This window comes from Cupressus sempervirens, chromosome 7, assembly GCF_028749045.1.
Source record: "Cupressus sempervirens isolate cs-2001-9-10 chromosome 7, ASM2874904v1, whole genome shotgun sequence".
In the NCBI taxonomy this organism is placed as follows: Eukaryota; Viridiplantae; Streptophyta; class Pinopsida; order Cupressales; family Cupressaceae; genus Cupressus; species Cupressus sempervirens.
In genome coordinates, this window is record NC_143124.1 from 720,115,652 (window position 1) to 720,128,974 (window position 13,323).

Consider the following 13,323-nt stretch of genomic DNA (forward strand, 5'->3'; position numbering starts at 1 on the left):
CTTGGTCTCACCAAGTCTATCCTGAACCAAAATCTAAGGCTAGAGAAAAAAATTCCACCCCATGTTGTAAGAAAAGTGCACCCATTTTGAAAAAGTAAAATCGATGTTTAAAATGCATTTTCAATCCCCAAAAAAATTTAAAATTTTTTTTTTAAAAAACAAGCACCTAATTTTTAAAAATATAAAATGGGCAACCGCTTTTTGAAAAATGGCTACCTATTTTTCTAAAATTCAATTTTTTTATTTTTTCAAAACTGGCCACCTATTTTTTGAAAAATTTGTGCCCACTTTTTAAAATTTGGATCTATCATCCAATCCAAATATGGTTGCCCTTTTTTAAAAAAAAATGGGTGCCTATTTCTAAAAGAGGATGCTCTCAATCTGGAGACTTTTGCAATTTTGAGACCCAACTTTTTGCTTCTACCCACTAGCCCAACCAAACTCTCTCCATCTAATGTGCATTCTGAGACATATATAGTGTTGCACCTCTTACACTCATTTATAAGTGATCATTTTGAATATAGGGATAACCTTATTTAAGTTGATTGTAGTTAATAGTGCTTGTGAAGGATTATCATCCTTTTTTTTTAAATCCTAGTTTTTTTTACCATTTTAAATGTTGTATTTTGGTTTTTTTTTTCTCTTACTATGTTTGAAGAGGGATAGATTATTTGATAATGAGATAAATATGGTCTTCTTCTCTCCAAATAACGAGAAATATTAGGACTATTAAGTAATAATGAAATGAATAATTTACAGATGTTACATGAAGACAAGATACCTAAAAGGTATTCTATAAAACATTTGCTAATACATTATGGATGCCACAAAATCTGGTATATGTTTCTTTATATTTCTTTAGTTGAAGAAATTTATCTATAAATATTCTAGCTTAAATTGTATGTCATTTTTCAATCCCTTGATTCCAAGAGGACTTCAAGTATGAATATTTAATGTGGGTTTTATTTCATTTTTCTACATCATGATGAAATTTTGCAAGAAGAGTAAACCATATGACATATTCTCACCAAAGCTAAGGATAAAACTAAATTTACTTCGAATTTTGATAGATATGCTTATAATGATATTATTTAAATTAGAAAGAAGATGGAAACTATAGAATAAAGTGGAGATAGGTTAAAGGATGAGAGGTAACTATGATAATATCCTAGACCAGCTGAAGGATTTTAAAGGCATGGTTCATTCTTTCATTCTGAAGTTTATGAATGGTAAAGGGAAGATGGATTTGGAGGGTATTGAACTTAAAATTGACCTAAAAAACAAAGAAAATAAATAACATGATCATGTTGATAGCTTTAGGAGAAGAACAAGGAGAAAACTCAATATAAAGATTACAACCATGGCTTAGAAGAATCTTGAAGATACTCCTGATGTGAAGGAGATTTAGGTTGCTAAATCTCTTAAGGAGTTGGCTAAGGTTTGGGTTCTCTATTCTTTTTTGTTAGTGTATTTTCTTTCTTTGTGTTTTGTTCTGGTTCCAATTGTTAGTTTGCTAGATGTTATGCATTTTATTTATTTTTCATATATAGTTCTTCTTTTTTACATTACTGGTTTTATTTTGTGATTTGAAAGACCTCCACAAAATAAAAAGATTTACACCTGTGTAGAATTTCATTTATATTTTGAATAGTGTGTCTAACTCTTTGTCATAGTTTGTAATGTAATGATCATTCATTAGATAATGTATAGATTTGTTATAGTTAAAAGACATATGATAGAAGAATCAGAAGAACTAATATGTTTATTATAATATTCGATATTGTAGAGAGACAAGTAGATGTATATATAGATATAAATATAGATATACATAAACATATAAAGTTTCTTTCATATGTTTAAGAACAATCTTGTACCAAATAATTTATTATATTAGTTTTCTATGAAGAACTTTCTAGGCCAATTTATAAAATCTGCACTCCATTGTTCCTTCTTCAAAACTTTATTTTATATATGGTCCTTAACCATAATAATCTTTCAATTTGATGAAAGATGGTAGGAATTGCACTAAAGAAGTTACAAATTTTCATTTGAGAATGTTTCGATAAGCTAACAATTTTGGGGAAAAAAATTACTCCATTTGTAAAGTGATCTTAATTATGATGTTCCATATTATCTTTACAAACACCATTCATAATTATCTCACTACTTCAATCATGGATCATGTGATTTTACAACATGTTGCAAGAATCTACCCCCAACTAAGCACTACTTAGATTTATAGGATGTTGCAAGAATCTATCCCCAAGTAAGCACTACTTGTGAAAGAAAACACAAGCTTCATATTTTTAGGTGAAGATTTTAATTTTTTCTTTCCCTTATTCTATTTTTTTTAAATGTTACTACCTGGTAGTAAAAAGAATGGGACTAAATATCTTAATCATTAAGCCACTATTCATTAGAGTCTTGAATGAAGAAACAATCTCAACCAATACATCTTTGAAGAAGTGGACATAGAATGCCTACATACTAGCATAAGTGCAAGAAGTTGGGTCTCGCTTTTGGGCAAAAAAGTGGAAATGTTTTTTCCCATTTTTGAAATTTCTTGTCAGTTGATGTCAAGATTTGAAGCATTTTGAGATTGAATATAAAAAAAACTTCAAAAATGGAAATTGTATTGCTCTAAATCTACTTTTTGAATATATAATTTATTTGTGTACCCATATGATAGATTTTGCTTTTGTTATGGATCTTTAAAATCTACTTTTTCAAAATGCATGTTTCAGGACCATACCACACTCCTATACGAACACCATAATTTAACACAAATAAATGATTTTTGGTAAATACTTTTAAAGGAAGTTACCTAACACAACAAAGATTGGTGAAAATAGTTTTCCTTAGTTTTTATTGAATATTTATTTTTATTATTAATTTTTAATTGGCTATAAAGGTAAATTTTAAAACCTCTCGAATACAGACACCATGATTTGATCAAAATTTCGCTTTTTTCAATTTTTTTAAAAACTTCATAAGAGTTATATGTAGATTTATATCATATAAATTAATTTAAGAAAAACCATAAAATATAAAACATTAAAGTTTTAGTAAACCTCATTATTTTACATTTAGGTACCTCCTTTGATTAAAAAAATAATGCAAAAATAGTAAATAAAATCATAACACTATAAAATTTATATTTTTAAAATAAGAAGAGTGAGAACTCTAATGGGTTTTTGTTTCGTAAAAAAAAATTAATTGGGAAGACCCTCTAAAGATTATGGCAAGGCCTAAATTTTTCAATTTTTAATGTCTTAGACAAATCTTGAGAGGTCAAGGCATAGGCTTGGTCTCACCGAGGCTATCCCAAAGCAAAATCTAAGGCCAAAGAAAAAAATCCTACCCCATATTGTAAGAAAAGTGCACCCCTTTTGGAAAAGTAAAATCAATGTTTAAAACACATTTTAAATCCCAAAAAAAAAAAAAAAAAAAATTGAATTTTTAAAAAATGGGCACTTGATTTTTAAAAATAAAAAAATAGGAAATAGATTTTTGAAAAATGGGTACCCATTTTCTAAAATTCATTATTATTATTATTATTTAAATGGCCTCCTATTTTTTGAAAATAAAATAGGTGCTCATTTTTTGAAATTTGGATCTATCATCTGAGCCTAATGCAGATGCCCATTTTTTGAAAAATGGGTGCCCATTTCTAAAAGAGGATGATCTCAATCTGTGGACTTCTGTAGTTTGGAGACCCAACTTTTTTGCTTCTACCCACTAGCCCAAACAAACTCTCTCCATCTGATGTGCATTTTGAGACATATATAGTGTTGCACCTCTTACACTCATATATAAGTGATCATTTTGAATACAAGGATAACTTCATTTAAGTTGATCATAGTCAACAATGCTTGTGAAGGGTTATCATCCTTTTTTAAAAAATCCTAATTTTTTTTTACCATTATAAATGTTGTATTTTGGTTTGTCTTTTTTTTTTTGCTCTTATTATGTTTTAAGAGGGATAGATTATTTGATGATGAGATAAATGTGGTCTTCTTCTCTCCAAATAATGAGAAATATTAGGACTATTAAGTAACAATGAAATGAATAATTTGCAGATGTTACATGAAGACAAGATACCTATAAGGCATTCTATAAAACATTTTGTAATACATTATGTATGTCGCAAAATCTAGTATATGTTTCTATATATTTCTTTAATTGAAGCAATTTATCTACAAATATTCTGGCTCAAATTGTATGTCATTTTGCAATCCTTCGATTCCAAAAGAACTTTAGGTATGAATATTTAATATGAGTTTTATTTCATTTTTCTACATCATAGTGAAATTTTGCAAGAAAGGTAAACTGTATGACATATTCTCACCAAAGCTAAGGATAGAACTAAATTTACTTTAGATTTTGATAGATATGCTTATAATGATATTATTTCCATCAAAAAGAAGGTGGAAACCCTAGAGAAAATTTTATAGAATGAAGTGGAGATAGGGAAAAGGATGAGAGGTAACTATGATAATATCCCATACTGGCTAAAGGATTTTGAGGGCAAGGTTCATTCTTTCATCCTGAAGTTTATGAATGGTAAAGGGAAGATGGATTTAAAGGGTATTGAGCTTAAAATTGACCTAAACAAAAAAGACAAAGAACAACATGATCATGTTGATAGCTTTAGGAGAAGAACAAGGGGAAAACTCAATATAAAGATTATGAGCATGGCTCAGAAGAATCCTGAAGATACTCCTGATGTGAAGGAGATTTGGGTTGCTAAATCTCTTAAGGAGTTGGATTAGGTTTGGGCTCTCTATTCTTTTCTGTTAGTGTATTTTCTTTGTTTTGGTTTTGTTCTAGTTTTGATTGTTGGTTTGTTAGATGTTATGCATTCTTATTTATTGTTCATATATAGTTCTTCTTTTTTACATTATTGGTTATATTTTGTAATTTGATACTTTGTGGATTTCAGGTCCTTGTTAAGCTTGTTTTTACCTTCATCCAAAAATAGTTATGAATAAAATATTTTGTTTGTAAGATGATCTGAATTATGATATTTCACATCATAAATACAACTACCAATCATAATTACCTCATGACTTAGTTAATGTATTATCTAAGTTTCAAAACATGTATTAGAACAAGGGTTGTGTGCAACTAGAATCCCTGCCTAAGATGGGGAGCATGCTGATGTTTGTGTAGTTAGTATTCTTGTAGGTTTTTTTTGAGACAATAGAAGAGATTCCTTTAACCTAAGTACCTATGAATTTTTTTAAAATATTAGCATCTCAACTAAAAGTTACCCTAGATAAATAAATCACCCAAATAAATTATACAGTTAAAGTCACCATTATACATCCTAATTGTAGGATTGATGAGAAATTTGTATACATATAGAAAATTTCGTTATGGGTTGTAATACTTTTTAGCTGTTAAGAGTCGAAGAATCTTAAGTTGTTGGAACTCAAGAATGATATTTGATGGAGAATAGTGATAATGAAAAATCTCTATATTACAAAATCTATTGTTAATTTAGTTTAAAATCATAGCACAAACGAGGATAACTTTGTAGAGTATAACTATGAAGAGTAGAGGAGCAATTGTTAATCTGAAGCCATGGCTGGTGGATGGTTAGAAACAATGTTCTCTATCCTAACTATTATGTTCTTCCAACATGTGCCTGTTGAGATGTGCCTACTGAGACCTTGTGCAAGAAAATTAATTTAGGGCATAGAGATAGAATATAACTTATTTTAGATTAATGAAGCAACAATGATATTATCAATCATAATTGTAGGTTATGAAAGAAAATTAGAACATAGGCTTAAATGAAATCACTCTTATAGAACATAGGCTTAAAAAAATCACTCTTATAGAACACAGGCTTAAAGAATTAGTTCCAATTCTTGCAATTCAATTCAAACTTGAGTGTCATAGCTTTGCAGGTACTTGTGCTCTATTACTAGTAATAATATTTAAATACATAATGCAAGAATAACAAACAAGCTGTAGATTATGAAAGAAAATAAGAACATAGCTCAAAATGAAATTACTCTTATAGAACATAGGCTAAAAGAAATCACTCTCATAGAACATAGGTTTAAAGAATTAGTTCCAATTGTAATTCAATTCAAACTTAAGAACATAGGCATAAAGAATTAATTCCAATTCAATTCAAACTTAAGTGTCATAAATTTTTAGGTATTTGTGCTCTATTAGTAGTAATAATATTTAAATACATAATAAGCACAACAAACAAACAAACAAATTACACTGAAAGAATAATTGCCTATAATTGCCTAGTTACTAGGAGAAGCAAGACTACTTGTTTGAGGAGATATCATTATTTCAATAGTTTATATAAATCTTTTTATTCATTAATTACTATTATCTTGAACATATCATGCCTTAGGATTTTTGCAACTCAAAAATTAGATCAAAAGGTAGAGCTGGGTAGCCCAAATAATTATTGTCAATCTTCACTTGTTCCTTTAACAATTTGTACAAAAATTGAAAGAAAAATAATAACAATATTAATAAAATGTTAATTGAGTAACAGTGAGACAAGAACCTTGTGAGACATCAATAATAAAAATAATAATAAAATGTTAATTGAGTAATAGTTAGACAAGAACCTTGTGAGACATTTTGATGTTTCAAATTGGTGTATGCCACATGCATTTAAAAAAAAAACTTCTAGTTTCAAAGTTATATACATTGTGAATTGTAGATTGAATGAGTTTCCATCTTAGTTTTAGATAAAGTCTAACAACATCACCTTTTCCTTACCTATATTTTTTAATCCATTGTTATCATTGGAGTGCTTGCTTGTCATTAAAAATACTAGAAGAATGGTTATATAATTATCTAGGTAATTCATGATATAACCATATAGGCAATTCATGATCATTTTGAATCAGTTCATAATATATACACATATTTGTAGGATTTTTTTCCCATAAATGTAGACCTCAATTTGGTATTCGTTGTCATACCGTTTGGACAATATTCTAGAGCTACATATCCCAATGTTCACAAAACCAAAAGAATTCTATCTACAATTACTCAAACTATTACTAGAAGACCAAGTTCTCAAAGTTGCATACCATAGTAAATAGGGAAGGCTATGATGAAACATATTTTTTATATGAAAATGTTCCCATATAGTCAAATTTACTTATTACCTTAGCATTGTTGCTTTGACCAATCATAACATTTGATGTTTTCAAATCACAATAATCGATAGATGGATCATGGTGCCTATGCAAATACTCTAGATTCCATACCTTAGAGGATGTAAAACCTTAGAGGATGTTGTAAAGGCCACAATAGCCATGAGAGTGCAAATACGCAAAAAAAAATGTACAACTTAGAAATATCAATTTCTTCTCTACCTTATTTGAAGAGAGAAAAAATTTCATAAATATTTGACAAACTATGAAATCCCTCTCCATAAACTAAAATATGATAAAAAACGATGAGTTAGTAGTTTAATTTTTTCATAAGCCATATAGAATTGAGTTGTAGTGTGTCTAGATTGATAAAAAAGGACATGAAATCAAAGTAAAATCTATGGATTCCGATTCTATTGTGTCTATAATTTTTGTTGATTATATTGACTATGTAGCATATAATTTTATTTTTATTGTAGAAAATGTAGATATTGACTTAGCAGATTAGATATCCAAGTCATGAGATGTAGTTGAGAGAATAATGTTGAGAAGACATTGTCCAATGATCACTGCTAATGATGAAAATGATATTCTCTTTGAAAAATCTTGTAAAGTTTTCAAATTAAAAGAGATCACTTTTCTTCAATTTGATTTTCTTAATTTGAGATAGACTAAGTTTGATAAAAAACCTTTTAGTGCAACATAGATTTCAAGCTAACATTTTTAAGAGAGACATGATTTTTCTTTATATTTTTTTCCTTAAAAGAATCATTTTGTAACGCTTAATATCAATAGGAATGAAATTAAAGGAAAACAAAAAGAAGAAAATGTAGTTATAATTAATCATGACATGTGGTTGATGGACTGAAAAATTAAAGTGTACATTATGATGCATCAAGAGAGAACATTTATGACTAGTTTACCAAACTTTTTTTCTACTTTTTGTATCAGCATCCAAGGGATATTTTGACATCAGCTTCTATAATTCATAATGGTGATAAGAAAATGACTTCAGACAAAATGGTATAAATAGAAGAATATTTTTAAAGAATTGATAATGAATAATGCATCAATGCAATTTATCGTCAAATTTGTGTCTTACAAATTCTATTGCTCTTATGAGACATAATGATAAGTTTCACCTATTGCTCTTATGAGAGATAATGATAAGTTTCTCCAAGCCCTTTTGACAAAACAATCAGATTATGAAAATTATTAGAAAATTTCAACTTCACGAATCAACTGAGGGAGCATATCACATTTAAGATAAAATGATAGAAAGAAGATCTGAAAGAGGATCTTAAAACTTGAAAAATATTACCTATTGATAAATATTTGACAAAGCATCCAAGATGTGGAAATTGGACCATAAAAACTATACAGAGTGATCCTAATTTCTTAGCTCTCAAGCCCTATTGATAAAGATTTGGAAAATCATCCAAGATGTAAAAATTAAACCACAAAAACTATACGGAGTGATCCTAATTTCTTGCTCTCAAGCCCTAAAATGGAAATGTTCTAAGCTTTTTAGCCTATTTGATTCTTTAAAACCACCCACTTCTTCATATAAATGAATACTTCTTGAACATAACCTAAAAAATATTCAAATCATGTGAACTAAGAATGGATCAACCTACATCAAGAGCTGACTGATGAGAGTTGAGCAACAAAAATAACTGCTATACCTAGAATCAATCTAACATACTAGCAAGGGGTAGCCTATTTCACATGCCAAATATGTATACAATACTTACCTATTGTTGAACACTTAGATTTGTATATCTTAATTTGAAGGTTCTTCTTGACTTTGCCTTGTGCTTGGCTTGTGTTATTTATATCCTTTTTTTTTACTATAGAAAATATGAGGTTACCATTTGAATGACTGTTAAAAATTGTACTTAGCATGTAATAAAGGGTGAATTAGAAAATCATTTGGATTTCTGTTAAAAATTATAGCTTTTAGAAGAGGAGATGAGATTAATTGTGACATCTCAAATGATCCTTGATTTGAGTGAGTATAGATATATTTATTAAAATAGTGGGTAAAAAATTAACATGCAGAAGAACATGTGTCAGCATATGGCTTTTGGGTTTGGACATGAAAAAGACACAATAGTCAATGGCTCATGCATAATACCAGCTTAGCCAAATATTTGTGTGGTGCCAACTAAAAAGTTTGTTCAAAATAAATAATTTAGCAATGGGCATAAAGAGGATATGAACCAATATAGAAGAATTTGTACCAACACTATTTGGAATCATAGTGTGAATTTGAAGAGAGTCCTTGACTCAATATGGATGACATCTATAAACCAAACTAGTGTCCAAAAATACATGCATTATGAAATACAACCATGAAGCTACCAGTGACGTCAATAGCTCAATGATTAGCCTGTTTTATTTGAGGTGAGACTGAATGGCCTCATCTTGTCACCTCTTCAAGCTCTAGAAAGCTATAATTAATTCTTTAAAATAATGGAACCCCACTTCTTGGGCCCATAATAGCATTGTTCTCCTTAGATTGCACCAAATAGTAATGTATTAAGAATCTAAATACAAAGTTAGTGTATGTCCAACAATAGTACACAACCTAACATATCATATTTTCATTAAAACTAAAAATTGAAGCAACATTCCCGACAATGATAAAAATATTTGGGCATAGACCATACCTATCATTTTTCCAAAATGCTATATTCATATATGCCAACTAAATATTGGATGCAATCTAGAAAAATTGAAGCATCAAAATTTTCATTGTTCTATATAGATTTTTTTTGGGTATCAATAATATAACAACACACTGCCACTAAACCCTTGTCTTGAAACATATATTTAAGATCTTCTTGGAGGAGTTGATGTGCTTGGCAAAAAAATTGTAAGTTATTCATACGATTGAATTGCAAAAATCAATGCATGAATATTTTATCACAAAATTAGCCCTTGCATTTCTGCATTCTTGCAAAAGCCCTAAGTTTGATAATAATAAAGATCATGATCTATGGTGCTTGAAATGTAATTATTCATCTTATACATAAAAGTTCTATTTTATTTTAGTTAAACATATACAAAATACTTTCTAGTGCCCCATCTTGTTACACAAATTAATTTTGTGAACCTCACGAAACTTTTTCTTTAAAAAAAATATAAAATACAAACCCATTTTAATTTATTAAAATTTCATACATAACCCCAAATCAAAGGAGATTAAATAAATTCAGACAATTTTTTCAACAAACAACAGATTTGATTATTATTTCTAAATATCCTCTATACTCCATTCATGAGAAACTTACTCCATTCATGAGAAATGTCCAAAGTTCCTACTAGAGTTCTTTGGATGAAAATATACTCAATCAACATTGCAAGAACTTACCAGTAGCTCTACTTTTCATTTGTCTACATAAGAAATAGTAATAGTCCACAAAGCTGGTCATAAAATAAAACCCCTAAAATGATCCACAGACGCTAACCAGGTTAATAAAGGACAAATTATAGAATACAAAAATGTTTTTCTCCATATAGAAACCAACCTTCACACAGTGATGTGAGCTCCTCCCATTCCTCTGATACACAAGGACAGGAAAATAATTACGCATACACAAATGCTTGAATTCTATAAACAATATAACACATAGGGAGATGAACCTCACAATAAATAGTAGATGGATTACTTTTGTGGGCTTCCATTTGTCCAATCGTCTCCACTACGTGGAGTGTGTGTTGTTGTCCAAATGTTCTTTCCAAAGTGTACAAAACAAATATCTTATATTTTCCTTAATATTTTTTCAAGAAAACAAAAAAGACCATTGGAAATAATGAACATAGCCAATAAGAAGTTAGAAATAAAAATTTAGAAATTTCATTTTAATAGAAAAATTTATACAAACCATAGGATAAATGAAAATATATGCAACTGGACCATTTTCCTAGGAATGGATTAATTGTTAAAAGTAACTCAAAAACTTTATTCTCCTGCCTTAATGATAGGAACTAATAGTATATAATCAAATACATCTTCTCTTTCAAAGAAGACATTTTTTATATGTCAATTTAGCTTGGGTTTCTTAATCTATATGTATCCTATTTTTAAATATTTTTAAAAAAATTTAAAAGCCCTTAAAAGATCTTATTTATCAAAGTCTAAACTTGTTCATGTTAAGTTGATAAGAACATAAGTTTAATGAGGTGATGTCTTTTCTTTGTAAAAGTAACTCAACAAGCTTAGGTAGGTAGCTAATACTATTGTATAAAAAACAAACAAACTTTCCAACATAGCTAGTTTTTCTACTACATCAGTACATTAAAATAAAGAAATGAGATTATATTTTAAAGATTCTTTCCACGAAACATTTTCAAATAACTAGACAAACTTTTGATTGTATTATTTGATAATATTACTATATTTCCTTGTAGTTTCTATTTCAAGGACCATGAATGATAAAACTACTTTTTATGGTTGGTAGTTCAAAGTAATTTTATTCTTCTTTGTTTTAGTCATTACCATGTGTATCTACCTTTATTTTAAGCAATCAAGACATATTAGTCATCTAATCTACTCTAAGATAGCACTCATATCATCTTACACTTGGTATTTAATTTTCCTTTGAGAGTAGTTTTTTTAAACCAAATTCTAATATTAAGAACCAAATGGGAGGCTTAATAGTTATTTTCTATCTCTCCTCCAATTCTTTTAATTTGATACATTTCAATAGATCCATTTTCAAAATGCTTTGCATCTATGTAGATTTTATTTTATAGTGTGTCTATCTCAGTGTGATAGTTTGTAATGTAACTATCATTCATTAGATAATATATAGATTTTTTGTTGTTAAAAGTTATATTGTAGGAAAATTACTTGAAATATTATGTTTATAGAGAGACGTGTGTTTAGTGTCATATGTTTAAGAACAATCTTGTATCAACAAGTTAGTACATATTAATTTCTATGGAAATTATTTTAGGCCAACTTATTAAATCTAACATTTGTGTGGAAGCTGCTAGTAATTGCACTAAACTAATCACACAATTTCAAATGTTTTGATAAGATAATAATTTTTGATAAAAAAAACTTTATTCATGGGATATTCTTAATTATGATGTTCCACATTATATTTACAAACACCAATCATAATTACCTCACTCATGTATGATGTAAATATTAATACATATATTAGAATAATATATAATCCAATACATATTATCTTTCAAGAAAATAATTTGTTTGTGTTAGTTTAGCTTGAATTTATTAATCTACACATATCTCACTTGGAAATATTTTTAACCAAATTTAAAAGCAGAAAACTTAGAAAACTTATAATAGCCAAATATTAGAAAGATTGAACTAAGACTCATTGGCAATCCAAAATAAATTCGCAAAAGGCATTGGAAATTACAAGGCACCAACTATTTAGAAAGGTAAAACACACAAGAGACTAGTGAGATAATGAACCAAAAGAAAGATAAATTGATTATAGAATTTATGAACAACTATATGAAATAAATAAAATAATTTCTAAGTTATTATTCTAAAATAGACATGGCACCTCCTAAATAAATATAAATCACTCAACGTGATGGATGGATCAAGAAAATATTTGAAATTGGCATATATCAATAAGATATATAACAAACGATTCAATTGACAAAAATAAGTGAAAATGGCAAAATTCAGCAGCCCAGCGAAAAAGTAAAGCAAAATTTTAGCAATCAAAACTATAGCAAATGCACTAAATCAATACATCATGCGAAAAGCAGGAACATAGGAAAGGGAAATATACAGTCTTCTACGGCCAAGCAGGGCCTTCCTCATTCAAAGTATGCGGTGACTATTGCTAACAAATTTTCCATTTTGGAAACTACAGAGAAAGACTGGCATCTTGGGAATCGAATCCGCAACCAAAAGAGATCAACAGAAGGAGTGCCTTGTCAAAGAATTCCTAGGCTAAAATCCCTTTGGTAGCTTCATAATCTTTAGGCACGTTCCATTTGCAGCCTTTTTTTAACTTTAGACAGTTTGGAAAACCAACTTAGGGTTTTCAGTCTGACAAAGTATGCAGTTCCCAACTGGAAGCCACTTCGACTTCTGTTAGATTGTGATAGGTTAGAGTCAGTGGCTCCGCATCATCCCAATCGGAACACATTGGTTGAGTCTCAAATTTTTTCTCCATCCTCCTATATC